The sequence below is a fragment of the Chiloscyllium plagiosum genome, unplaced genomic scaffold (assembly GCF_037043375.1).
Source record: "Chiloscyllium plagiosum isolate Xiang-an unplaced genomic scaffold, Cpla_swu_hap1 HiC_scaffold_38, whole genome shotgun sequence".
In the NCBI taxonomy this organism is placed as follows: domain Eukaryota; kingdom Metazoa; phylum Chordata; class Chondrichthyes; order Orectolobiformes; family Hemiscylliidae; genus Chiloscyllium; species Chiloscyllium plagiosum.
The window spans coordinates 44612886-44637467 of record NW_028270176.1 but is presented as its reverse complement, the minus strand read 5'-3'; the positions used below and the strand labels follow the sequence as shown (position 1 = coordinate 44637467).

At 46.9% G+C, this 24582-nt stretch overlaps 1 pseudogene; it reads left to right on the top strand.

Annotated features, from left to right (window-relative positions):
- The first annotated feature begins 10321 nt into the window (after positions 1-10321).
- LOC122545423 (uncharacterized) lies at positions 10322-12270 on the top strand (annotated as a pseudogene).
- The last annotated feature ends 12312 nt before the right edge of the window (positions 12271-24582 follow it).

The following is a 24582-nucleotide window of genomic DNA, read 5'->3' as shown; positions in this document are numbered from 1 at the left end:
TGATAGTGCCACACAACACAATAGAGTTTATGGAGACAATAGACTTTGTCTCCACAAGGACAGTGTGGTGATCACTTTTAGCGATACTGTCATGGATAGATACATCTGCAGTTGGTAGATTGGTACGGATGAGGTCAGGTATGCTTTTTTACCCTCTAGTTCATTCCGTCACCACCTTCTGCAGACCCAATCTAGTAGCTATGTCCTTAGGAACCGACCAGCATGATCAATAGTACTGCTGCCAAACCACTCTTGACAGTCGACTTTGAAATCCCCCAGCCAGAATACACTTTGTGCCCTTGCCACAGGCAATACTTTCTCCAAGTGTTGTTCAACATGGAGGAGGACTGATTCAGCTGAGGAACGACGTTACATGGTAATCAGTAAGACACTCCGTTGTCCATGTTTAATTTCTCTTATTTCTGTAAGGTATGATTCAGTGAGTATGGGCTATGTTAGTCTGTTGCTTAACTAGTCTGTAAGGCAGTTGTTCCAATGTTGGCACTGGACCTCAGATGTTAGTAAGGAAGATTTGCAGGTTGTACAGTGACGTTTCTAATGTTGACTTTTCTGGTGCCCATTTCGATGCCAGGTGGTCCATCTGGTTTCATTTGTTTGAAACTTTGCAGCGATTGATACAACTGAATGACTCATTAGACCATTTCAGGGGGCGATTGAGAGTCAATGACATTGCTTTGGGTCTGGAGTTACATGTCAGCCAGACCAGGTGAGGATGGAAGATTCCTTCATTGCAGGATATTGGCGAACCAGATGGATTTTTCTGAAAATCGACAATGATTTCATTCTCATCAGTAGATTCTTAATTCCAGGGATATTTTTTACATTATTGAATTGAATTTCCATCGTCTGCAGTGGCGGGATTCAACCTGGATCCACAGAACAGGAGCTGATTTTTCTGGATTGATAATCTATTGGTAATACCATGAGACCTGCTTGGAACCACATGTAGTACTCAGCTGCCATTTCTTGTGATACCCTGTTTTTCATTCATTGCTTATGTTATTCTGGAATCTCATCCTTCATTATATCCTGATTGAAATACACACTCATGAACGTCCTCTCGACTGCTCGAATTTCATTCAGTCTGTTTTGTTTGAACAGACATTTCAAGGCAGCTGTACCCCAGAGAAGAGCAGGAAAAGGTAATGGGTGATTGTGATTTGTACCTGTCACCGGACAGGCATGTCTGTCCAGGAAGTATTGATTGTGGGTCAGAGAACATCAATTATTATGGCATGGATGAAGGCCATTCAGCCCCTCGTGGAGACACAATCTCTCCAACTGAACAATTGGAGATAGAGAGAGTGTGTGAAGAGAGATTGTGTGAGAGAGAAATAAACAGAGAGAAAGCAAGTGAAGGGAGATAAACTGAGAGAGGATAGAAAGGGGAGCGACTGACTGAGTGCGAGGAAGAGGTGTTAGATGAGGGTGAAGTCAGATAGATCAGAAGACTGCATTACGGTAGATAAATATGAACAGACAGAAATTAGAAGCTTTGTTTAGAAATTCCTCTTTGTCTGGGCTCCATACACTGTGAGCATTGTGCTGATACTGGCTGTCATCCCAGATTATTTATTTCCAACAATTACACAGAGCTGGGTTATTGACAGCTAAACAGAACCCATTAGGCCAATAGATTGGTTCCATGGAGAAAGCAGAGGTTTGAAATAGTCTGTGCCAAGAGCAGCAGGAAATGATAATCACCACCCCGCCTCCACGACCCCCCCGCCCCCCGCCCACACCGATACTGTATGAGAGACTAGGCCATAGAATCTCAGTGAGGGGATTCACTGACAGAGGTGAAATCACGATCTTAGCTGTGGGTCAAATAATGATTGATAAATTATGCATACCACTTTCCTAGTTCTGTAATTCACATTTCAATTTATATAGCTCAATATCAGGAGTCTCTTTTAACAACCTTATCTCTTTGTACTTTGCATATATTGGTGTGTGCAGAAAATCATTTTGTTCCTGTACTTTATATTGCATAAACGCATTGCATTAATATTGTCTCTGCTGATTCCTCATTGTAGATGTATTCTTGAATCTGTTCTTCATATGAGTTATAAAGAGTAACATTCCAACTCTGGTAAATGGGGAACATCACCGTCCCTCCACCGTGTCTAATCAGCCATGTCCCCCAGTCCTATCCATCTTCTGTCTTTTCCCCAATATCATAATCACAATGTAATTGAAGTCTATTAAATGACACTTCATGACAGTTCCTTAACATCGATAACATCAACAGCTTGACCCACAGCTGCCCTCTCTGATCCTGGAATAGCAAACTGAACTGTGTTTGTCATGTGCAATTCTCTGTTAACGTATCCATGCCGTTTGTTTGTTGTAACCCACGTTTTTCTTGGCACATTTTGCTTTCAGATCATGGATGATAGATGTTTTCTCAATGCAATGTTTTACTGATTTTGCAATGACTGATCAGTAGTTACGGGATTTATTTCTGTATTTATGAACAGAGAAGCATGGTTATGTTCCGTTAAACTTCTGGCATTACTTTCATATCCAAGGCTGACTGAATGATTACACACAATCAATCTGCCATCTTCAACATTCCTTCCTTCAGTCATACTCGCATATCACACCCAGAATGCATAAATGTTCAAAGTTAGTTTGAATTTTAATAAAGTAGCATCGAATTCAAAGGGGTTAACTGGAGTTATTTGTTCAGCGACTGTCGTTTTGTCAGTCTCCATGGATCGTATGCATCCCTAGGGAGTTTCTCTCTTCTATCAATAAGGGAATACTTTCAGTTTTTTACCCCATAGTGTGAGCGGGAGCATGTCCAACAGCAGTAAGAGGGATTACAGCTTCAGAGAGAAGGGCAGGAGAGATGGAAATCTGGGAACATTAGACTGGAATGTTCCAACAATGGATCAGAATCTGGGAAAATTAGACTGGAATGTTCCAACAATGGACAGGAGTTTATCCTATGGTCTTTACTGGCTTTCCCAGCCTTGGATATCATTAGCATTGCGGATTGAAGATGTACTGATGGTTATTCAAGCTGGTTACTATCCTATCCTTGCTGTAGTTGGTGTCCCTGGTAAGTCACTCTGTCTGTCTCGTGAAATGGTCTGAACGGAATCGATGCTTCTGATGTGCAGATTTTGGAAAGGTTCAAGCCAATGTTTTCAGCTCCAATCAAAGATTCCATTCCTTCGAAATTATAACTAGCAAACTATTATTTGCAAATTTCACACCACTACGCGGCGGTAAAACACACTGTTCTCAACCTCTTTGATTCATTTTCTCCTGCAAAGTGTACATCTACATATCCTCCCCACATACCAATCCTGTCCAGTACCACTATTAAGACATCCCAGTCTCCTCCTCAGCCTCAGTTCAATTCCTGAATAAACGATCGTTTTTGCCTTTGTTAATTCCAGATACATCTGTTTCAAGTCCCTTCTAACCACGTGTCCATTGCAAAATAATTGCACTTGAGATGTTTAACTTGTTCTCTGCACAAAATCTGAAAGATGGGCAGACAGTGTATGGTGGGTCATGTCATTGGCTCGTATTCTAGAGCCACAGAATGATAATCTGTTGATATCAGCTGGCCTTCTGCCCATTAGAGAAGGCAGTGGGTCATCCTTCCCTGGTCAGTCTCTATTTAACTGCAAACCCACGGCAATTTGTTTTACTATTTATTGCCCTGTGGAACAGCTGAAACAGCCACTCAGTTCAAGATCGGCATAACATGCTGGCCTGACCATGGCTGCACACATCCCGTGAGGGCAGAATAACAGGAAAGCTAGCTCCCTTCCTCTGCCTGCATCCCATAGTCCAAGGGCTCATTTCCATTCAGGTATGTAGCCATTCACTGTTTTAGATGTATTCTTTGGGATTGAGTCTCTCCCAAGAGTGATGTCTATCTCCATGGGCACCTCTGGTGCTGGCTTTAAAGATCCTGACCTACAGATGTATGGATGTTTTTAAATTCCCCATCAGTGGCAGTGCATTGTAAGTAAATGGTTTCCTGTGTCACACGAAAGAAATGGAGCCAGCAAAGTGAGGGAAAGGAATTATTGTGATCAAACCTGAGATTGTTGTTGAGGCAGTATTTGGGGTATTGCGGACAGATTTTCTTTCCTTTATATGGAGTGATCTCCTTACCATAGAGAGTATGAACAGGAGTTCCACCAGATTAATCTCTGGAATGACGGCACCATGAGGAGTGAGTGAAGGTTGATCTGGAGCGCTGTGAGGGAATAAGAGGTGATTGCATTGAACCCTGAGAGGGATGGACAATCACTCCTTATATTCTAAACAGACAATGTGATAAACGCCATGACTGCTATTTCACTCAGGATGCATGATTCAGGATAGTTTAAGTGCCTGGGCGGACGTTACACCCACCCACCCCAACTCCTACTCCAAATTGAGAGAGATGGAGAGGTCCACGTTTTGAATAAACTCTCCCCATATTAATACAGTGCAGTTGGTGTGTGATCCTGCACTGAATGTCATATTATCCACCACCCTGACAGCAGCCACAATACCTTCATTCTAAAACAGTTAACTAATCCCAACACCTTCTGACCTTCATGAAGGATATGAATCTATCTTCTCAGAGATGCAAGGTACTTCCTTAAGGTTTAGACCAGAAGACTATAAGACATTGGAGCATAAATTAGGACGGTTAGCCCATCGGGTCTGTTCCGTCATTCAATCATCGTTGATAGGTTTCTTAAACCCATTCTCCGACCTTCTCCCCGTAACCCTTCATCCCCTGGATAATAAAAAACTATCTATATCCGTCTCAAATATACTCAATGACTTGCCTCCACATCCTTCTGTGGCAATAAATTTCAAAGATTCACTCTTCTATCGTTCAATAATTTTCTCCTTATCACTGTTCATCTAAGGCTGTGCTCTCGGATCCTAGTCCAATGGAAACATCTTATCAACATCCACTCTCTCCAGGTCATTCAGTATTCTGTCTATTTCAATTACATTCCCTCTCATCCTTTCAAACTTCATCAAGTATAGACCTAGAGTACTCAAACATTCTTCATGCAATAAGCTTTTCATTCCTATGACCATTCTCGTCAAAATCTTCTGAACACGCTCCAGGACTACTACATCCTTCCTGAGATATGGAGCTCAGAAATGAGCACAATACTCTAAATGTGTTCTGACCAGAGTAGTGTACAGTCAGTTCTTATATTCAATTCTGCTTGTAGTAAATACTCCCAATCACAATTGCAATTGCCATTGTGGGAAATAAGAAATGTAGTTTTCTGCCGGCGATATAGAAATGTAATTGTTGTAAGTGCTAGTGGAGTGTAATTTCTGTAGATGGGGAGGGGTGAGACATTATACAAACGGTCATGGAATTCTTGTAGCGTGTAGTATACTTAAGGCTAATACATTAATGAATATAAGGGGTCTTTTAAAGAAGTAGTTTTAAAGAAAATAGTTTTAAGCTCGGAAATAACTATGGAGTGTTGTAGTTTACCACAAAAGAAGAAGTAAGGGCATTTTCACAATAAAGCTTATAGTAACAAGACAAAGAACGCATAGATCCAAGGTCAACCTGGTGCAGAGATAAGGAAAGAGAAAAACAAGTGAAGTAATCATCTTAAGGTTAGGCCAAATAAGGGAATGAAATTAAATAAATGATTATGATAGGGTAAGAATAGGGAAAGGAGGGGGGTGGATGTGAGCCGACGGCACGCAGATTGTTCAAAATGATTGTATACTGATATCTTCACACTCTTCGCTAGCCTAGCGGAGTGTCCGGACTTGCAAGTTTGTAATAAATTTTCCTTGTTTCCGTGGCTTTGTCTCCAGCTGATTTTTAAGTGAGTTTTGTTTCTAACAATTTGGGGCCTCCTCCGGGATCCAAAACTCCGACCGCTCGACACTCTTGGGAAGACGGGGGAGGAGCACCTCGCCGATTTCGGCGGTCTCCGACTCCTTTGTTTGCCGTTTGCAGTTTGGGCGAGTACGATCCGGACTGGGATACCCTGGAAACAAGGAGTAGTTTTACAATGACCATAAGAGCTGCAGTGGTTTTATAGTGACCATAAGAGCTGTCGTGGTTTTCCAGTGACCATAAGAGTTGCAGGGGATTGCTGCGCAGGTTAGGAGCCGGCTGCGACCAGGTAACTCTGTGCACAGACCAAGGTAAGAAAAGTGATCTTTAAGTATTGCCTTGGTGTTCGGGACAACCTTAAGTGGTCGGGAAACGTACAGGAAGTACGGGGGAATTGGTAAGATCTAAATTAAAGCATATGTCAATGTAAAATAGACCGTGTCAGAAGGGCTAGTAACTGAAGGGCTGCTGAGGGTGCACTTTGTAATTAACTTATGGCCAGACGTCTAGAAAAATAGTGAGAAGTTAGAAGACTCGTTGTGAGACGCTCGTGTCTGTGAAATAGTGTGTGTGTGTGTGTGAGAGAGAGAGAGAGATAGAGAGAGAGAGAGAGAGAAAAGCTGAACCGCTAGTAGAAACTTTAACCCTTTGTGATCTGGTTTGAATGCACATTTGTTTGTTGGTGATTGAATGTTAACAGTTGAAGTCTAAAAACAAAGCATATAATTGGTCAGAATAATCGGACGAGTACGGTGTCGACTCAGGACCCTGAAGGGGGTGTTGAAGAAGGTGACAGCGGACCTCGTTAAGATTAATTAAATTTGCAATAATGGGAGGCACGGGGAATTGCCTGTGTAAGGATCGATCTGTAAATCATGTTAAAGGGGAATATATTCCACCTGACAGTCTTTGGGGAAATTGTTGGGTAATTGGGAACACCACTGCTGGACGCGGGAGAAAGATAAGGCTACAATGATAAAATATTGTTGTTTCGTTTGGACTAGAGAAAGTATTAAGGCGCCTGGTATTCCTTTTTTTGGCCCAAGTCTGGGTTCGATGAGGATTGGCTGTGTCAAGATTTTAATATATATGTCAATCGAAAAGAACCTACAGTCAAAAAGAGTCCGATTATGCGGCTTGTTGGATAGGGAGTGCAGGAGTAAAATTATGTCCCATGAATACGGAGGAATTAGGGAAAGAATTAATGACAAAAAATGAAAAAGGGAAGCCACAATGGGATCCCTTAATGTGTTTGCCGCCCCCATATACTACTCCCCGGAACGAACCTACAGCTCCTGAAGTAGAACCGAGTCCAGACATAGAAAGGGGAACGCACTCTGAACTAAAAGACGAAGAACCTTGGAGGCTCAGAATCACTCGAGCCTCCACACGTAAAGGAGGGGCAAAGATAATGGAAAATGTAAAATTATGTCCCTTAAGAGAGGTTCCGATTGGGGAAGATACCATCGGATATGTAAATACTCTCTTAACTAGCAGTGAAGTTATAGTCTTTCAAAAGGAAATGAAAAGTATAATATAAATTCTCAAATGTTGACACACATTGGAAAAATACTGACAGAGACGATAGGGAGTCAATGCGAGATCTCAGAGTAATTGTAATATTAGGAATTAAAGAGGCAGTACCCAGATCACAAAACCTTGTTAAGGCCTTTGAGGTACGACAAGAGAAGGATGAAACCCCTTCTGCATTTCTTCAAAGGCTCAAAGAGGCCACAAGAAAGTATTCGGGAATGGATCCCGATAATCCGGTAGCACAGGGACTCGTAAAGTTCCAGTTTGTAACTATATCATGGCCGGACGTACAAAAGAAATTACAGAAATTAGATGGATGGAGTGAAAGACAGATGGAAGAATTGTTACGTGAGGCACAGATAGTGAATGTGAAAAGGGAAGGCGAGAAGCAGAAACAGAAAGCCAAAATGATGGTGGGGACAGTAGAAGAAATAACAAAAAGAAGAATGGGATCAAGGGATAACAGGAAGGATAGGGAAGGATCCGAAAGACAAGGGTCAGATACCCGAGAAAGGAGGCAACAGGCAGGGTGTTATCATTGCGGGAAAGTATGGCATTTTAAACGGGAATGCCTGGAATTATCACGAGAAAGGGAAGCCATTTTCCTAATGACCATAGATGAAGTTTAGAGGAATCAGTGTTCCTTCCTCTTGAGACCCACCAGGAACCTTTGGTAAATCTAAAGGTGGGACCAAAAGGGGAGGAGACAGTATTTTTTGGTCGATACGGGAGCGGCCCGGTCATCCCTAAGTTTTAGACCTACTGGCGTTAGATTAACTAACCAAAGAATCAGGGTTTTTGGAGTAAATAAGATGAAGCATTTTTATTATCCATTTTTGAGCCAACTTTAATTACGGGAAGTAGTGAAGAAATACCAGGACAGTTCTTATATATCCCTGACCTCGGGAGCAATTTACTGGGTAGAGATTTAATTATTAAATTAGGCCTAACAATAGAGGTAGAAAATCGTAATGTGACTGTAAAAATGGCCATGTTAACATCGAGTGATGAAAAACAAATCCATCCTGATGTATGGGCAAAAGATGGTCATCCAGGTCGGTTAAATATTGATCTGATAAGGATTACGCTGAAACAAGAAAATAAGGTAGTTCATGTAAAATAATACCCGATATCCCTAAACGGCCGCAGAGGTCTACGACCAGTCATAGATTCGTTGATAAAAACTGGGTTATTGGAACCATGCATGTCACCCTTTAATACTCCGATATTGCCTGTCCGCAAACCAGACAGAACCTATCGACTGCTGCAGGATTATTAGAGCAGTAAATCAATTGGTTCGAACACGGCACCCGGTGCCACCCAATCCATATCCTTTGTTAGGCAAACTACAGTGTGAGCATCGCTGGTTTACTGTGATAGATTTAAAAGATGCATTCTGGGCTTGTCCTCTAGCCACAGAAAACGAAGGGGTTATATTACAAATTGACAAAACCTGAACACGAAAAATTACAATGGACAGAAAAAGAAAAGGAGGGACGACAGGAATTAAAAGGAAGCTTGATGCAAGCTCCCGTGTTGGCCCTCCCTTTCCTTGAGAAACCCTTCCACCTTTTTGTGACAGTAAATAATGGAGCAGCAGTAGGAGTGCTAACCCAGAAAACAGGAAGAAAGAAACAGCCCATAGCCTTCCTGTCCACAATTCTAGACCCTGTTTCGAGAGGTTGGCTTGAGTGCATACAGGCGGTCGCGGACACTGCCATTCTATTAGAGGAGAGCCGCAAACTCACCTTCGGAGGAGCGCTAGTTGCTAGCACTCCCCATCAAGTCAGAACAGTGTTAAATCAAAAGGCAGGAAGATGGTTGACGGACTCAAGAATTCTAAAATATGAAGCTATCCTTATGGAGAGAGACGACCTGGTGTTAACAACAGACGCTTGTTTGAACTCAGCCAACTTCATGTGGAAGGGAGAACCCCTAAATACGCGAGAAGTAGAACATGACTGTTTAGATATTATCGAGTATTCGACCAGAACAAGAGCAGACTTAAAGGATATTCTTCTACATGAAGGAGGTAGGCTGTTTATAGACAGGTCATCAAGCGTAGTACAAGGAAGAAGACATAATGGATATGCAGTAGTAGACGGTAGTGAAAACCGCACAGTTGAGGCTGACCGGTGATCAAATACGTGGTCAGCCCAAACTTGCAATTATATGACTTAAACCAGATCTTAAAGCGATTAGAAAATCGGGATGGGACAATTTACACTGACTCTAAGTATGCCTATGGAGTGGTCCATACCTTCGGTAAAATATGGCAAGAGCGTGGTCTAATCAATAGCTGGGGAAAGGAATTAAACGAAGAGTTGATAGGACAAATGTTGAAAAGTTTGGAATTACTCCGGGAAATAGCTATTGTCCATGTACCTGGGCATCAGAAGGGGAACAATCGAGAAGCAAGAGGGGAATTAGGGAATTACCAACTGTAGAGTTCAATGATAAGTTTTTTAAAAGAATTATATTGTGGCGCGCGGGTTTGTTTTGTCTGTCCTCAGGAAGAAGGGTCTGTTGACCCAGACACCTCCACTTGAGTTTTCCGTACATCGAATACAGCCGGGTGAATGGGTCCTGATCAAAACCTGGAAAGATACCAAACTGCACCCAAGGTGGGAGGGACCGTCCCTAACCCTCCTGACTACTGAAACAGCCATTCGAACTGCTGAAAAAGGGTGGAGCCATCACACTCGCGCTAAGGGTCCAGTAGACGCTCCTTCTTCCACGGCAGAGTGGCAAGTTCATCCTACAGAGGACCCTCTGAAAAGTAAGCTGAGCAGAAAGACTGAACTGAAATAAGAGACCTTTAACACTGCTGCCATTAATTGTAAGTGCTGTGTGGGTTCACCTTTCCCAGACGCGAGAGAAAGGGGTGGGTGAGTACGGGGATATTATTATCAAATAGGTACCATGAATAGAGTGACCAACTTCATCCTCTTGGTGTTAACGCTTTACGAAGTAGGGGTGGCATGTTCGAAACTATTAAAACTCCCTGAATCTGAATACCCGCAGGTAATAAAGAGTGATGTTTGCAGTCTAGTAGATTGTGGAGATGTAAAGGATCAGAGAGAATATAGTTCATTTACAATCAGTCTCCAGACGCAGATGCAGGAAACATTTGGGGTACAAGGATCGCCACCTGGCATCGCTATTCATCCCTTCCGCCCGTCCCCAGAATGTACTGATGAGAAATGCAACCCGATATACCTCACTATTAAAAATACCTCCTCTGAAGAATCCTTTCCTGCACGCTTTCTTCCTCCCCGTGAAAATGGGAGTCGGCCCCTCAGCAACAACTTTATCATCTTAATGGAAGCCCCTGAGGTTCCCTTAAAAATATGTCGGGGTGCAGTGACTGGGAGGTACCCTGGGAAATGTTTTGTGGGCTGCTGCTTTCAAATAATTGGAGAAAATGGAAAGCGAAAAGAACAAGAACCTTATATCCCTGACAGTGACCCGAATCTGGTAAAAGTTATAGAGGTCAAAGACTTAAAACAGACCCTTGAAATAGAAACTGGATTCAGAGATACAGATGCCTGGGTGGAATGGGTGAAATATACGGTAAAAAGCATCAACAAAAGCAATTGCCATTCTTGTGCCTCAGGTAGACCGGTGACTCGGGTGGTTCCCTTTCCGCTCGGGTGGAAGCAAGACAGTGCCGATATACTATGCATGATAGCCCTGTATCAGGATGAGACGGCGTGGGGAAACCCCGGTTGCCAGTAATTGCTGTCTATGTTTCCTTCCCTAAAGGGGAGAGAGTTAAAAACTCCCCCTATGTTTGTGAATGTGATTGGGAATCATACCTCCTGTGTACATAGGAATGGAACAGACCATTCCAGATTTGTAGGAGACCGAACGCTATGCTCGGAAATTGAATCAGTTTCTGAGACAGAGTGGGGAAGGAACTATTCAGCCTTAAAAGTACCCCGAGCGGATTTGTGGTGGTACTGTGGTGGGAAGATTTTAAGACCCACTATGCCCTCTAGCTGGCGAGGCACTTGTGCAATTGTACAATTGGCAATTCCATTTACCTTGGCATTTGAGATAGAGGGGAAGGCAGTGGAGGAGGATGTGCGAAGCAAGAAATCGATATTGGGGACTTCCTTTGATGACAGGATTTATCTTGACTCCATAGGGGTTCCTAGAGGGGCGCTTGACGAGTTTAAGGCCCGCAACCAGATTGCAGCAGGTTTAGAATCATTCCTATTTTGGTGGGTAAAAATTAATAAAAATGAAGATTGGATAAACTGCACTTTTTATAACCAACAAAGATTTATAAACTATACTAGAGATGCAGTCAAGGGAGTTGCCGAACAGCTTGATGCTACGAGCAGGATTGTTTGGGCAAACAGACGAGCACTGGACATGATTCTAGCCGAAAAAGGTAGTGTATGTGAAATGTTAGAGGGAAGTTGCTGTACCATTATTCCGAATAACACAGCACTGATGGGTCAATCACTCGCGCATTGCAAGGATTGACCACCCTCTCGGAGGAATTGGCTAAGAATTCAGGAGTGGACACGTCACTCACAGGTTGGCTGGAATCATGGTTTGGGAAGTGGAATGGGATGGTGGTCTCCGTTCTCACATCCTTGATAATAGTGATAGGGGTACTAACTACAGTCGGTTGTTGCATTATACCTTGTGTACGAGGATTAGTCCAACGATTAATTGAAACAGCCTTAGTGAAACAAATGACCCTGCAGGGTAATCAAGCTGAGGGACTCCATCTACTGAACAACAAGGGAATGGGCCCTCTTTTGGAATTGGGCATAATAAATGAGAGTGCAGAGAACGAACAGCGAAGGAAGAGCCAAAGGTTACTTCATGAATTTGAGAAACAAATAAGATTGTGAACCTCATCACTTTAAGGTGTGAAAAGGGCAGATGGTCCCCATACTGGGTGTCGAACCCGGGCTGCCTGTGTGAAAACCAGGAACCCTAGTGTATGGTAAAGAAAATATAAGTGGAGTTTAATTTACATAAAGGGAAGTTACGTAGCGGGGCGAGGTGACCTCATGCAGCGCAAAGGTATTACTATGTACATGTTCCAATGCTCATTGCTCACCTTCCTAATGCACCTGAAGCTATTCCTTGCAAGATTTAAGATTGTGAACCTCATAGCCAAAAAAGCATAAGAGGGCAGGAAATACAAAAATGAATTAAAGGAGACTTAGTAAGTGCAGAAACTACAGATATTTTTAAAAAGGGGGGAATTGTGGGAAATAAGAAATGTAGTTTTCTGCAGGCGATATAGAAATGTAATTGTTGTAAGTGCTAGTGGAGTGCAATTTCTGGAGATGGTTAAGGGGTGAGACATTGTACAAACGGTCACGGAATTCTTCTAGCGTGTAGTATACTTAAGGCTAAGACTTTAATGAATATAGGGGGTCTTTTATAGAAGTAGTTTCAAAGAAAATAGTTTTAAGCTCGGAAATAACTATGGAGTGTTGTAGCTGACCACAAAAGAAGAAATAAGGGTCTTTTCACAATAAAGCTTATAGTAACAGGACAAAGAACGCAGATATCCGAGGTCAACCTGGTACAGACAGAAGGAAAGAGAAAAACAAGTGATGTAATCATCTTAAGGTTATGTCAAATAAGGGACTGAAATGAAATAAATGATTATGATAGTGTAAGAATAGAGAAAGCGTGGGGGGGGGGGGTGGGGGAATGTGAGCCTGCGGCACATAGACTGTAGAAAAATGATTGTATAACTGATATCTTAACACTCTTTGCCGGGCAAGCGGAGTGTCCTTGTTTCCATGGCTTTGTCTCCGGCTGATTTTTAAGTGAGTTTTGTTTCTAACATGGGAGAGAATCCTTCAGGACAGCAACGTTTCCACCCTCCGTATTAGAAACTGGGAAGGACTGACCTGTGTCTGCTCTCGAGTAATCAAGTGTGTGGGAATGTTCTAGGAACCATCTGTCCTTATGGATGCGTCTCTGTGTGTTTGGGGAGGGAGGGTTTCTTGTGGTTTATGTCACATTTTTGTCAGTAATTCAGATGTTACCATTGGTTATTCCAGCTCCAATTATTTTGATAAGTCCCTGAATACGGGGACACATTTAAAAATCTCACTGGGTCCCCGATCAAACGGGGGTCCCTTTACCTCCAGGCTGATGGATAATGGCTTGTTTTTCTTCCTCACAGTTAACGTAGTGACCATCTACGTCCTGCTTTATAAAGATTGTGGATTGTCTCCATGTGTCAGACGTTACCTGGGGGCCATGGCAGCGGCGGATCTCCTGGTCATTATCCTCGACCTGATCCTGAGACACATTCCCATTGTTTATGATGAACAGTTTTATTTCCTGCGGGACTCCGTTCCCATGTGTAATATCCACGCCGTCCTGCTTTATGCAGCCACTGACTGCTCTGTCTGGTTCACCGTCACTTTCACCTTTGATCGGTTTGTGGCCATTTGTTGCCAGAAGCTGAAAAGTAAATATTGCAGTGAGAAAACGGCGGCTGTGGTTCTGGGAGCAGTGACTGTGCTGAGCTGTTTAAAGAACATTTCCTGGTATTTTATGCTCACGGCTCGGTATTGGCTGAGGAACACCCCCTGGTTTTGTGATATAACAGATGCTGTTCGATTTTCCAGTGTCTGGGTCACAATCGAGTTCCTCCAGCACATTCTAACCCCGTGTGTCCCATTTCTCCTGATTCTGCTGCTCAATGTTCTCACCATCAGACACATTTTAGTGACCAGCAGAGCCCGCAGGAGACTCTGCGCTCACACCAATGGGGACGCTCAGTCTGACACAGAAATGAGAAACCGAAAAAAATCTATCATATTACTGTTTGTGATCTCGGCCAATTTCATCCTGTTATGGTCAACGTTAATGCTGTATTCTATATGGTACCGGATGGATGATATTGGTTATTACTCTGTATATTTCCATTCCTTTGTGCAGGAATTGGGCTTCATGCTGCAGCTCCTCAGTTGCTGCACAAACACCGCAATTTATGCCGTGACCCAGACTAAGTTCAGGCAGCAGCTGAAGAATGTGCTGAAATATCCCTTCACCCAAATCCATCCATCCATCAAATTCCCTCATTAATCAATCCATCCGGGACTTTCTCATTTCAGTTCAGTGTTTTAGCGATGGAGCAGCCTGTCGCTATGGTAACAGACTGAGGGTAGCGCTGGTTTGTCCATCCTTATCCCACAGGGGGGTTACAGGGAAACATTTCAATGTTTCTCACAACACAGGGGCCAGTGAGAAAAGGCACCATCCCACTGACTGTACCAATCACTTGCATTTGTAAACAATAAAAATGTTCATTAAAGCGTGCCGAGCAGCAGAGTGACCGATGTTGTTGTGTGTCTTTGCATTGGAGAAACTGAGCTGGAGACAGACAGACTCAGCCCCAAGTTCTGGTCCTCTGGGGAGGGGAGGGCACCGCGCCCTGAGCTCAGGAGCTGGGTTTAACTCCCTCTGTCCTTACTTACCCTTCTGGGTCTCCCACTCCAAATTGGCTCTCAGCAGAATTCACCTTGCTCCCTTTTTCCCTCTCCCTCCATATATCCCTCCCACTCTCACAATGCACTGCTATTTCTCTCTCCTTATCCCATTTACACACTCAATTCCACTGTCATTGCCTTCCCCAATCTCATTCACTCTCTCTATCTTGCGATCATAACCTCTCACTGTTACTGTCTTCCTGGAATCCTTCGGTGCTGAGGAAACAGAAGAGGGTTGTCTAACTTCAGGCCGATGGTAGGGAACAAGAGATTCGGACGACATGTCAGGCCATCGCCAGGGCAACAGTATGGAGCTCGGGCCAAACGCCATTGCTTGGGGACACAGTGGGTGTAAGAACAGGAGCCGTTACTCGGGGGTAACAGGTGGAGTGGCACCATAGACTGTGTCTGAGACTGGTACAACAGGATATCACAAACATTGTGTGGGACATACAGTCTGTTACTCAGGGAATAGAATGGGAATGGGGTTAAAGGCCATTTAGAGGGGATCATCTGGGTCGGTGTTCACAGGCAGAAGCTCAGTTTAAGGTGTGTGAGGAGTGTGATGGTGGGAGATTGCGTGGGTGTGTGAGTGTAATGCTGGGAGAGTGTGCGAGGGAGTGAGCCTGATCTGGGGGAAGTGTGGGGGTGAGCGTGACGGTGGGTGTGGTGTGGGGCAGTGTGTGTGAGGGTGGTGGAGTTTGTGGGATGAGCGTGACGGTTAGGGTTGTGTGGGGCAGTGTGTGTGTGATGGTGGTGGAGTGTGTGGGGGTGTATGTGATGGTGGGGGTGGTGTGGAGCAGAGAGTGTGATGGTGGTGGAGTGTGTGGGTGTGGGCATGACGGTGAGGGTGGTGTGGGGCAGTGTGTGTGATAGCGCTGGAGTGTGTGAGGGTGAGCGTGAGGGGGAGGGTGGTGCGGGGTGGTGTCTGTGTGGGTGGGGGAGTGTGTGGTGGTGAGCGTGAAGGTGGGGGTGGTGTGGGGCTGTGTATGTGATGATAGTGGAGTGTGTGGTGGTGAGTGTGACAGCGAGTGTGGTGCGTGGTAGGCTGTGTGATAGTGGTGGAATGTGTGGGCGTGAGTGTGATGGTGTTGTTCAGTGTGTGTGAGGGTGTTGGAGTGTGTGGGGGTGAGAGTGACGGTGGGCATGGTGCGGGGTAGGTTGCGTGAGGGTGGTGGTGTGTGTGGCGATGAGCGTGGCAGTGGGGGTGGTGTGGGGCAGTGTGTGTGATGGTGGAGCAGTGTGTGGGGATGAGCATGATGGTGAGGGAAATGTGGGGTGGAGTATGTAATGGTGGTGGAGTGTGTGGGGGTGAGCCTGATGGTGGGGGTGGTGTGGGACAGAGTGTGTGATGGTGGTGGAGTGTGTGGGGTGAGCGTGCCGGTGGGGGTGTTGTGGGGCAATGTGTGTGAGGGTGTTGGTGTGTGCGGGGGTGAGCGTGACGGTGGGGGTGGTTTGGGCAGTGTGTGTGTGATGGTGGTGTGTGTTGGTGTGAGCGTAACGGTGGAGATAGTATGGGGCAGTGTGTGTGAAGGTGGTAAACTGCGTGGGGGAAAGCATGCTGGCAAAGGAGGTGTGGGATTGAGTGCGATGGTGGGGAGTTTGGGCCAGTGTGCGTGACGGTGGGATGGTGTGGAGCAGTACGTGTGATGGTGGTGGAGTGAGTGGGGGTGAGAGAGACGGTGAGGGTGGTGTTGGGTAGTATGTGTGACGGTGATGGTGTGAGTGTGGGTGAGCGTGAAGGTGGTGGTGGTGTGGGGTGGAGTGTGTGATGGTGGTGGAATGTATGGGGTGAGCGTGACGGTGAGGGTGGTGTGGGGCAGTGTGTGTGTGATGGTGGAGTGTGTTGGGGTGAGCGTAATGGTGGGGCAGGGGTGGTGCAGTGTGTGTGAGTGTGGTGCACGATGGAGGATGGGCGTGACGATGAGGGTGGTGCGGGGTATGTTGTGTGATGGTGGTGGAGTTTGTGTGGGTGAGCGTGACGGTGGAGGTGGTGCGGGACAGTGCATGTGATGGTGGTGGAGCGTGTGGGGGTGAGTGTGACGGTGAGGGTGGTGTGTGGCAGTGAGTGAGAGGGTGTTGGCATGTGTAGTAGTGAGGGTGATGGTGGGGGAAGTGTGGGGCAGTGTTTGTGATGTGGTGGAGTGTGTGGGGATGAGCGTGACGGTGAGGGTGGTGTGGAGCAGTGTGTGATGGTGGTGGAGTGTGAGGGGGTGAACGTGACGGTGAGGGTTGTGTGGGGTTGTGTATGATGGTGGTGGAGATTGTGATTGTTAGCGTGACGCTGAGGATAGTGTGGGGCAGTGTGCGTGGAGGTGGTGGGGTTTGGGGGGTGAGCATGATGTTTGGGGTTGTGTGGTGTGAGGAAGTGTGAGTGATGGTGGTGGAGTGTGTAGAGGTGAGCATGACGCTGAGGGTGGTGTGGGGCACTGTTTGCGAGGGTGGTGCAGTTTGTTGGGTGTGAGCGTGACGGTGGGTGTCGTGTTGGGCAATGTGTGTGAGTGTGGTCGAGAGTATTGTTGTGAGCCTGACACTGAGGGTGGTGTGGGACTGTGTGTGTGGTGGTGGAGTGTGTGGGTGTGAGCGTGATGGTGAGGTGGTGTGGAGCAGGTGGAGGGAATGTGGTAGAGTGTGTGGTGGTGAGGGTGATGCTGGGGGTGGTGTGGGGCATTGTGAGTGATGTTTGTGGAGTGTGTGGTGGTGACCATGACGGCGGGGGGTGGGGGGAGGCAGTGTGTCTGATGGTGGTGGAGTGTGTGGCGTTGAGTGTGATGGTGAGGGTGGTGTAGGGAAGTTTGTGGGGATGAGTGTGACTGCGAGAGTTGTGCGGGTTAGGTTGTGTGATGGTGGTGGAGTGCGTGAGGGTGAGCGTGATGGTGGGCATGGTGCGGGGCAGGTTGTGTGAGGATGGCAGAGTGTGTGGGGTGAGCGTAAATGTGGGGGTGGTGTGGGGCAGTGTATGCGATGGAGGTGGAGTGTGTAGAGGTAAGCGTGATGGTGAGGCAGGTGTGCATGTTGTGTGATGGTGGTGGAGTGTGTGGGGGTGAGCGTGAATGTGGGGTGGTGTGGGGTGGAGTGTGTGGTTGTGGTGGAGTATGTCGGGGTTAGAGTGATGGTGGGGATTTTTGGCCAGAATGTGAGACGGTCGTGGAATGTGTGGCGGTCAGCATGACAGTGGGCTAGTGTGGGGTGGTGTACGTGAGGGTGGTGGAGTGTGTGGTGGTGACCATGATAATGGGGATTTTGGAGCAGTGTGTGAGACGGTGGTGTAATGTGTGGTGGTCAGCGTGACGGTGGGGGTGGTGTGGGGCAGTGTGTGTGAGGGGGTGGAGTGTGTGGGTGTTATCGTGACAGTGGGGGTGGTGTGGGGCAGTGTGTGTGAGGGTGGTGCAGTGTGTGGTGGTGCGCGTGACGGTGAGGGTGGTGTGGAGCGGTGTGTGTGATGATGGTGGAGTGTATGGGGTTGAGCGTAATAGTGAGGCTGGTGAGGGGCAGTGTGTGAGGTTGGTGGGGTGTGTGGGTTGAGCGTGACGGTGGGCGTGGTGTGGGGCAGTGGATGTGAGTGTGGTGGAGTGTGTGGGTGTGAGCGTGACGGTGAGGGTGCTGTGGGGCGCTGTTTGTGATGATGGTGAGGCTGGTGTAGGGCAGTGTGTGTGATGGTGGTGGAGTGTGTGGGGTGAGTGTGATGGTGGGGTGGTGTGGCGCAGTGTGTGTGATGATGCTGGAATGCGTGGAGGTAAGCGTTATTGTGAGGGAGTTGTGGGGCAGTGTGTGCGAGGGTGGTGGAGTGTGTGCGGGTGAGGGTGACGGTGAGTGTGGTGTAGGACAGTGTGTGTGATGATGGTGGAGTGTGTGGTGTTGTGCGTGACGGTGAGGGTGGTGTGGGGCAGTGTAGGAGATAATGGTGGAGGGTGTGGATGTAAGCGTGACGGTGAGGGTGGTATGCGGCAGTGTGTGTGAGGGTATTGGAGTGTGTGGGTGTGTGCGTGATGGAGGGGGTTTTGTGGGGCAGGGTGCGTGAGGTTGGTGGAGTGTGTGGTGGTGAGCGTGACGTTGAAGGTGGTGCAGGACAGTGTGTGTGATGGTGGAGGAATGTGTGGGGGTGAGCGTGATGGTGGGGAGGTGTGGGTTGGAATATGTGATGATGTTGGAGTGTGTGGGGGTGAGCGTGGTGGTGGGGTGGTGTGGCGCTGTGTGTGTGATGGTGGTGGAGTGCGTGGAGGTAAGCGTAATGACAAGGGAGTTGTGGGGTAGTGTGTGTGACGGTGGTGGAGTGGGGCTGTGCGTCACAGTGAGGCTGGTGTGGAGTAGTGTGTGTGAGGGTGGTGGCGTGTGTGGGGATGAGCAGGACCTTGGGCTTGGTGTGGGGCAATGTGTGTGAGTATGGTGGAGTGTGTGGTGATGATGGGGGTGGTGTGGGGCAGTTTGTGAGATGGTGGTGGAGTGTGTGAGTGTGAGCTTGACGGCGGGGGTGGTGGGGGGCAGTGTGTCGATTGTTAGTGGAGTGTGTGGTGGTGAGGGTGATGATGGTGGTGGTGTGGGGCAGTGTGTGTGTTGGTGCTGGTGTGTGTGGGGGTGAACGTGTCAGTGAGGGTGTTGTAGGGCAGTTTGTGGGGATGAGCGTGACTGCGAGGGTTGTGCGTGTTAGGTTGTGTGATGGTTGTGGAGTGCGTGATGGTGAGCGTGATGGTGGGCATGGTGCGGGGCAGTTTGTGTGAGGGTGGCGGAGTGTATAGGGGTGAGCGTGAATGTGGGGGTCGTGTGGGGTGGAGTGTGTGATGGTGGAGTGTGTAGGGGTGAGCGTGATGGTGGGGGTTTTGGGCCAGGTGTGTGAGACGGTCGTGGAATGTGTGGCAGTCAGCGTGACGGTGGGGGTGGTGTGGGGCAGTGTGTGTGAGGGTGGTGGAGTGTGTGGGGGTGCGCGTGACGGTGGGGGTGGTGTGGGGCAATGTGTGTGAATGTGGTGGAGTGTGTTGGTGTGAGTGTGACGGTGGGGGTGGCGTGGGGCGGTCTGTCTGATGGTGGTGGAGTGTGTGGGGTTGAGCGTGATGGAACATCAGAGAGAGTGTGTGAGTAAGAGAGATAGAGACACACATTGTACATCAGAAAGAGTGTGTGAGTAAGAGAGATAGAGACACATAGTGTACATCAGAAAGAGTGTGTGAGTGAGCAAGAGAGAGAGAGTAAGCGTACATCACAGAGAGTGTGTGAACGATAGAGACAATGCACATCAGAGTGTGTGAGTGAGCAAGAGAGAGAGAGAAAGTGTACATCAGAGAGAGTGTGAGTGAAAGAGAGAGACAGATTACATCAGAGAGAGTGAGTGAGAGAGAGACAGTGTACATCAGAGAGAGTGTGTGAGTGACAGTGGCAGATAAACAGTGCATATCAGACAGACTTTGTGAGTGACAGAGAGAGACAGACAATGTACATCACAGAGAGTATTTGAGCGATAGAGAGAGCGACAGTGCACATCAAAGTGCGTGTGTGAGTGAGCAAGCGAGAGAGAGACAGCGTATATCAGAGAGAGTGTGTGAGTGTGTGTGTGTGGGAGAGTGCACATCAGACAGTGTGTGAGTGAGAGAGAGAGACAGCGACAGAGAGACAGAGTACGTCAGAGAGAGTGAGTGTGAGACAGTGTACATCAGAGAGAGTGTGTGAGTGACAGAGGCAAATAGACAGTGCATATCAGACAGACGTTGTGACTGTTTGTGAATGAGAGAGGGAGAGAGAGAGACAGAGTATATGAGAGAGAGTGTGAGTGAGAGAGAGAGAGAGACAGAGAACGGGAGAGACAGTGTACATCAGACAGAGTGAGTGAGTGAGTGAGAGGGAGAGAGACAGTCTACATCAGAGAGAGTTGTCAGAGAGAGAGACAGAGAGAGAGAGGGAGAGAGAATTTACATCAGAAAGAGTGTGTGAGTGAGTGTTAGAGCTACAGTGTACATTAGAGAGAGTGAGAGGGAGAGAGACAATGTACATCACAGAGACTGTGTAAGAGAGAGAGAGACAGTGTCATCAGAGAGAGTGTGAGAAAGAGAGAGAGAGAGACAGACAGAGTACATCAGAGTGAGAGTGTGAGGGAGAGAGAGACAGACAGTCAGACAGCACATGAGAGAGTGTGGTTGAGTGTGGGAGAGTGAGAGACAGTGTACATCAGAGAGGTTGTGTGAGTGAGAGAGTCAGATAGACAGTGCATATCTGACGGACTGTGTGTGAGAGAGAGACAGACAGAGAGGCAGACATAGAGAGAGAGTGTGAGTGAGGGAGAGAGTGACAGTGCACAGCAGAGAGAGTGTGAGTGAGAGAGAGAGAGACAATGTACAACAGAGACAGTGTGTGAGTGAGAGAGATAGAGAGATAGCACACATCAGAGAGAGTGTGTGAATGAGAGAGAGAGAGTGCACATCTGAGAGAGTGAGAGTGAGAGAGACAGTGTCCATCAGAGATAGTGTGAGAGAGAGCCAGTGTACATTAGATAGAGTGTTTGAGTGAGAGGGAGAGAGACAGTGTATATCAGGAAGAGTGTGTGAGTTAGTGAGAGAGAGGGAGAGACACAGTGTACATGAAAGCGAGTGTGTGCGTGAGACAGAGCCAGCGTACATCAGAGAGAGTGTCTGAGTGACAGACAGAGTACATGAGTGAGTGTGTGTGAGTGACAGAGACAGATAGACAGTGCAAACCAGACAGACTTTGTGAGTGTGAGAGTGAGAGAAGAGAGAGAGACAGAAAGAGAGAGACAGACAGTGTACATCACAGAGGGTGTGTGAGCGATTGAGAGACGGAGACAGAGACAGAGAGTCAGAGTACATCAGAGTGTGTGAGTGAGAGAGAGGGAAGACAGTGCACATCAGAGAGAGTGTGTAAGAGAGATAGAGACACACAGTGTACATCATAAAGAGTGTGTGAGTGAGCAAGAGAGAGAGAGTGAGCGTACATCACAGAGAGTGTGTGAACGATAGAGACAGTGCACATCAGAGTGTGTGAGTGAGCAAGACAGAGAGAGAAAATATACATCAGAGAGAGTGTGTGAGTGAAAGAGAGAGAGAGAGAGAGGCAGAGTACATCTGAGAGAGTGAGTGAGAGAGAGAGAGAGACAGTGTACATCAGAGTGTGTGAGTGACAGTGGCAGATAAACAGTGCATATCAGACAGACTTTGTGAGTGTGTGTGAGTGAGAGAGAGAGAGACAGACAATGTACATCACAGAGAGTGTTTGAACGATAGAAAGAGAGAGAGTGCACATCAAAGTGAGTGTGTGAGTGAGCAAGAGAGAGAGAAAGACAGTGTATATCAGAGAGAGTGTGTGAGTGTGTGTGTGAGAGAGAGACAGAGACTGAGAGACAGAGTATGTCAGAGAGAGTGAGAGAGAGACAGTGTACATCAGAGAGAGTTTGTGAGTAAGAGAGATAGAGACACACAGTGTACATCAGAAAGAGTGTGAGTGAGCAAGAGAGAGAGAGTGAGTGTACATCACAGAGAGTGTGTGAACGATAGAGACAGTGCACATCAGAGTGTGAGTGAGTGTGAGCAAGAGAGTGAGAAAAAATGTACATCAGAGAGAGTGTGTGAGTGAAAGAGAGAGAGAGAGACAGAGTACATCAGAGAGAGTGTGTGAGTGACGGTGGCAGATAGACATTGCATATCAGACAGACTTTGTGAGTGTGTGTGAGTGACAGAGAGAGACAGACAATGTACATCACAGAGAGTGTTTGAGCGATAGAGAAAGAGACAGTGCACATCAAAGTGATCTGTGAGTGAGCAAGAGAGAGTGAGAGACAGTGTGAGAGAGATTGTGTGAGTGTGTGTGAGAGAGAGTGCACATCAGACAGTGTGTGAGTGAGAGAGAGACAGGGACCGAGAGACAGAGTATGTCAGAGAGAGTGAGAGAGAGACAGTGTACATCAGAAAGAGTGTGCGAGTGAGCAAGAGGGAGAGAGTGAGTGTACATCACAGAAAGTGTGTGAACGACAGAGACAGTGCACATCAGAGTGTGAGTGAGTGTGGGCAAGAGAGAGAGAAAAAATGTACATCACAGAGAGTTTGTGAGTGAAAGAGAGAGAGAGAGACAGAGTACATCAGAGAGAGTGAGTGAGAGAGAAACAGTGTACATCAGAGAGAGTGTGTGAGTGACGGTGGCAGATAGACAGTGCATATCAGACAGACGTAATGAGTGTTCGTGAGTGAGAGAGAGAGAGAGCGAGACAGTGTACATCAGTCAGAGTGAGTGAGCGAGAGACAGTGTACATCAGACAGTGTGAGTGAGTGAGAGGGAGAGAGACAATCTACATCAGAGAGAGTGCGTCAGTCTCTGTCTGTCTCTGTCAGAGAGAGAGACAGACAGAGAGAGAGAGAGAATTTACATCAGAGATAGTGTGTGAGTGAGTGTTAGAGCTACAGTGTACATTAGAAAGAGAGTGAGAGGGAGAGAAACAATGTACATCGCAGATAGTATGTAAGAGAGAGACAGTGTACATCAGAGAGAGTGTGAGAAAGAGTGAGAGAGACAGACAGTTTATATCAGAGTGAGGGTGTGAGGGAGTGAGAGACAGACAGACAGACAGCACATCAGAGAGAGAGTGGTTGGGTGTGGGAGAGTGAGAGACAGTGTACATCAGTGAGACTGTGTGAGTGACAGAGTCAGATAGACAGTGCATATCTGATAGACTGTGTGTGAGAGAGACAGTCAGAGAGAGAATGTGAGTGACAGAGAGAGTGACAGTGCACATCAGAGAGAGTGTGAGAGTGAGAGAGGCTGAGAAACTGTGTGCATCAGAGAGAGTGTGTGAGTGAGCGAGAGAGAGAGACAATGTACATCAGAGACAATGTGTGAGTGAGAGAGAGATAGAGAGATAGTATTCATCAGAGAGAGTGTGTGAATGAGAGGGAGAGATAGTGTGCACATCTGAGAGAGTGAGAGAGTGAGAGGGAGAGAGACAGTCCACATCAGAGAGAGTGTGTCAGAGAGAGCCAGTGTACATCAGATAGAGTGTCTGAGTGAGAGGGAGAGAGACGGTGTATATTAGGGAGAGTATGTGAGTTAGTGAGAGAGAGAGGGAGAGACACAGTGTACACAAGAGAGAGTGTGTAGGTGAGAGAGAGCCAGTGTACATCAGAGAGAGTGCCTGAGTGAGAGACAGAGAACATGAGTGAGTGTGTGTGAGTGACAGAGACAGATAGACAGTGAAAACCAGACACACGTTGTGAGTGTGTGTGAATGAGAGAGAGAGAGAAAGAAAGAGAGACAAACAGTGTACATCACAAAGAGTGTGTGAGCGATAGAGAGACGGAGACAGAGTACATCAGAGTGAGTGAGTGAGAGAGTGAGACCGTGTACTTCAGAGAGAGTGTGTGAGTGAGAGAGAGGGAAGACAGTGCACATCAGAGAGAGTGTGTGAGTAAGAGAGATAGAGACACACAGTGTACATCAGAAAGAGTGCGTGAGTGAGCAAGAGAGAGAGAGAGAGTGAGTGTACATCACAGAGAGTGTGTGAACGATAGAGAGAGAGAGAGACAGTGCACATTAGAGAGTGTGTGAGTGACCAAGAGAGAGAGAGAAAGTGTACATCAGAGAGAGTGTGTGTGTGAAAGAGAGAGAGAGAGAGAGAGACAGAGACCCAGAGTACATCAGAGAGAGTGAGTGAGAGAGAGCCAGTGTACATCAGAGAGAGTGTCTGAGTGAGAGACAGAGTACATGAGT